Genomic DNA, 4726 nt, shown 5'->3' with positions numbered 1-4726 from the left:
TCCAATCTGCCACATTTGGAATGTACTCACTACTGTGGTTAGTGGCTTTCAGATTGGACAGCTAGTGTAAGCTTCAAAAGGAATCACATCTTGTTCATTTTTGTATTCTCAGGTGCCAAACTTGTAAGAAATGCCTAATAAGTGAATGAGTAAATGAATGATGATAAAAATAGCTTGCATTGGCTTACCATGTGAAAGGCACTGTGATAAGCAAGATACATAACTGTTTATTCCTTTCCTTACCATCAAGTGGCTGGTTGGCATTCAATAGCTACTGAACAGTCATTAAGTAATTAGGTAGCCTTTGGAAAGCAACTTAACGTCTAATGATCTCCATTTACTTATTTGTGAAAGGACAGAGGGGTTGGGCAAAATGACTTTTTTTCCCCAGGCAGAAGCTTTATTTATTTTTCTAGCTTTTGTTCTTATTTTATTTTTAATTTATTTACTTATTTTAATTTACTCTTATATTGGTTATATTATTTTCAAGAGTATAATATAGTGATTAGACATTTTTATACACTTACAAGGTGATCACTCCACTAATTCTAGTAGTCACCTGTCACCGTGTAGAGTTATCACAATATTATTGACTATATTCTCCTTCTCCTTTTCACCCATATCCCCAACTCTCCCTTCTGGTAACCATTCCTTTGGTCTCTGTTTCCATGAGCCTCTTTTTGTTAAATTTAAAAATTTTTTCAATTACAGTTGACATTGAATATTACATTAGTTTTAGGTATACAGCATAGTGGTTAGACATTTATATAATTTATGAAGTTATTTCCACTCCCATAAGTCTAGAATCCACCTGACACCATACATAATTATTATAATATTATTGACTATATACCTTATACTGCCCTTTACATCCCTGTCACTATTTTGTAACTGCCAACTTGTACTTTTTGATCCCTTCAGTTTTTCCACCCAGCTCCCAACCCCTTACCCTTCTGCCAACCATCACTATGTTCTCTGTATCTGTTTGTTCTGTTCATATAAATGAAATCATATGGTATTTGTCTTACTCATTTCATTTAGCATAATACCCTCTAGGTCCACCCATTAATATACTGTCCTCGGATGGCTGACATATCAGATATTAAGCTGATTAAGAATAGATACTACACTTGATCTTAGTCTAAGGGCCAAGAAGCGATGCAATGTGATTCTTAAGCCCGGTTCTAAAATAGTGTGGATTATAAATAAGTGGAGAAAATGGGTTAGAAGATTTAGGAAACAATGTTGCACAGTGGAAGGGCATATGCTTTGGAATTAGACAAACTAAGTTAGACTTCCCACAACCATCACTCAGTTATGTAACCTCAGGCAATTTAAATTCCCCAATCTTCCACTTCCTCATCTGTAAAACAGAGACATGAATACCTATCTTTTTGTGAGGTTTGGAAATAATATCTACAAAGTGTTTGGCATATTAGTATATTTTCAAAAATAGAAGATAGACATTATTATTGGTTCTGGGAAATCTTTCACTTTATTATTTTTCCTTAAGATTTAACAACCTTAAAGGTAACCCTTTAAGAGAAGGCTTACCACAGGTCAGAAACTATGCTAGGTGCTTTAAAATATTAACTCATTCAGCTTCATTGCACCCTTATGAGGTAGGTGGTATGACTGTTATTTCCATTTTACCTTTGGGAAACTGAGGCACAGAGGATAAATAATTTGCCCAAGGTCACAAAGATAGTAAATAGTAGTGCTCAGATTCTACACCCAGGAGTTCATTTCTAGAATCAGGACTTTTAATCACTGTGCTCTATTCTTCTCAAGCCAAACTTTGCCTAATTCATTAAAAAAACACACACAACACTACAATTTTGCTGTTTTAATAAATATCATCACAGTGATTAAATGACTTTGTTTATGGAGAAACGCTCATTTGTGCCCTTTCTGAGCTCTGGAAAATAAGAGAGTAGGGACTGAGTCAAGTATAAGTTTTACTTACTTCAAGAGTCATACTTAAAAAAAAAGAGTCATACTTTTGTATATACTGACAATTTGTTACACATAGGTGTGGTTTGCTGCCTGAAGTTCTTCTAGTTCCAGGCCTTTGTTTGCAAATATTTCTGGGAGGAGGCCTTTCTTAAGTAGTTCAAAGGTGTGAGGTACTGATCTTAGAGACTTTAAGCACAGTTCTCAAAAAACACCACCCAAAGAGCAGGAAATAGGCAAGTCAGAGACTGTGGCTTACACCTTAGACATGCTGTGATATTTGAATATAGATGACGACCTAGCAATTCCCATTTCTGGGCATTTGCAGCAGCTCTGTTCTGACTCATGTACAAAGGATATAAATTCCTAAAAATGTAAAAAAAAAAAAAAAAGAAAAAAAAAAAGGAAAGGAGATAAGAAAAAGAAGAGAATAACTTCCAGGTCTCAGGGCTCTATTGAGTTACTATAGCCCAACAATGAGGTCAAAACAATGCCACTCTCAAAAGAAGGCCAAAATAATCACCTAACCAGATGTGGGAAGAAATTGGCCAGCAAGATGATTGATTATTTTTACAATGATGTTTGGAAAATAGATAACAGATGATATGTAAAGAAATGTTGTAAATACTGTTCTTCTTCCTCCCAACACCTGTGAGCTAGGTAACACCAGGACACTTTTAACCATAAACAGGGTCTAGAGGAGACAGTTGAGAATGTAGGGGAGGCAAAATTTTACCTCTACCTTCTTAGGGTTTTTCAGCTGGGCCTGAGAATTAAACTGATATAAGACAGATTAACAGGAGAAAAGTATATAAATGTATATGTTTTACAAGACATGAAAGCTCTCACAAGAAAATAAAGACCTAAAAATATGGGGAAACCTATAGGCTTTTACATTAGATTACACAAAGAGAGGCAATGGTGGAAAAGTCACTAAACCAGTGCTTCTCAACCTTCCTAATGCCGGGACCCTTTGATACAGTTCCTCATGTTGTGGTGACCCCCAATTTCATTGTTACAAATTGAACATGATTAAAGCATAGTGATTAATCACAAAAACAATATGTAATTATATATGTGTTTTCTGATGGTCTTAGGCGACCCCTGTGAAAGGGTCGTTCGACCCCCAAAGGCAGGGGTCCTCAAACCACGGCCCGCGGGCCACATGTGGCCCGCCGAAAATATTTATCCGGCCCACCGGGTGTTTTTGCTGATGCTGTGTGCATAGGAATTTGTTCATAGTTTTTTTTTAAACTATAGTCCGGCCCTCCAACGGTCTGAGGAACAGTGAACTGGCCCCCTGTTTAAAAAGTTTGAGGACCCCTGCCCAAAGGGGTTGCGACCCACAGGTTGAGAACCTCTGCACTAAATTATATGAGGAAGCTAAAGGCAGATAAGTATTAAACTTTTTTAAAAAATTATTTATTTTATTTTTTCCATCACCATTTATTTGCCCTCTTCCACTTCTCCCCACCGTCTCCCCCCTGCGATCACCACACTGTTGTCCATGTCCTCGAGTTTTCTTTCTTTCTTTTTTTCCTCAATCAAGATAAGAATTACTTTTAAAAGATCTATTTAATACAAGATTCTCCCGGCTTTGATTCCCCACGAAAGGACGAGTTGAACAAAACCTTTGAAGTAGAAAGTTTTGAAAGGTGCCAATATAATCAGGTCAGGAGGGTATGGAACAAACGGCACCAGGGTAATCAGGAAAGGTCAGAAGGGGCAGAAAGAACAAACAACTTTTATGGGAGACAGCTGCAGCAGGGAGGTTACGGGAGATGGCCGCAGCCCAATTAAACTGAAAAACTAGCAACTTGATAAGAAACTAGACAGGCATTAATTCACAACGGCGCCAAGATTCCCAGAAGAATGACCCGCTTGCTTCCCCCGTTTGCTTCCCCCGTTTGCTAGAGGGGTATATAACCTGTGCTTAAACTCTTAGTCAGGGCTTGCAGCCGCTGCTCTGCTGCGTTCAGAGTAAGCTGGTAAGCCCCAACATGTTGGTAACTAAATAAACCCTTTGCCTTTTGCATGAGAAGCGTCTCTTGGTTCTTTGTGACAGCGGCTTGCGTCCTGGGCTTTACATTTTGGAGGTTCCACCGAGATATTTGTTGCAGCCGCCTCTGGGTTCCAACAGACGCTTCTTGGGGTAAGTGACGGCGCCTTTCTGAATAGCGATCGCTTAGATATTGGAAACACAAATTTAGTCAGAGCTGGCAAATCTGTTCGGTCTGGTGGCTGTCGGGGAGGGGCGTGAGCCTCCCCCGACTGCGGCAGACAGACGTGTCGGGAGGTCGCAGGCCACAGCCCCGGGGGACGCCCTGGTGGAGTCTGAAGAGGGCCAGGGACGCCTGGACTCTTGTCTGTTCCGTCTGTTAGATACGGATTCTGATTCTGGTTCTGTTTCTGGTTCTGTAATTCTGTTGCCAGCTAGGTCAATTGGCTCTGTAAATCCTTCTTTTTGGATCCTTCGATTTTTGTCTCAACGCGTTGTGTCTGTCCTTGTTTTTTGTTCCTTGTTATTTGTCATTGGTGTGTGTGTGTTTGAAGTCATGGGCCAGTCTGTCTCTACTCCTTTGTCTCTGACCCTGGGACGCTGGTCAGAAGTCAAGGAACGAGCTAAAAACCTTTTCCCTTATCATCAGAAAAGAGTAAATGGCAGACTTTTTGGTTCATCCGAGTGGCCCGCCTTTAATGTCGGATGGGCCCCGGAGGGGTCTTTCCATCCTGCTCTTCATCAGGGAAAGTAAGGAATCTGTTTTTCAGCCGC

General features: G+C 39.8%; 1 pseudogene; it reads right to left on the bottom strand.

Annotated features, from left to right (window-relative positions):
* Nucleotides 1–1051: 1051 nt before the first annotated feature.
* LOC111826232 lies at nt 1052–1160 on the bottom strand (annotated as a pseudogene).
* Between the last annotated feature and the right edge of the window lie 3566 nt (nt 1161–4726).

The sequence above is a fragment of the Myotis lucifugus genome, unplaced genomic scaffold (assembly GCF_000147115.1).
Source record: "Myotis lucifugus unplaced genomic scaffold, Myoluc2.0 scaffold_61, whole genome shotgun sequence".
Lineage (NCBI taxonomy): Eukaryota > Metazoa > Chordata > Mammalia > Chiroptera > Vespertilionidae > Myotis > Myotis lucifugus.
The sequence above is the reverse complement of the archived record's forward strand: the minus strand, read 5'-3'. Positions and strand labels throughout refer to the sequence as shown.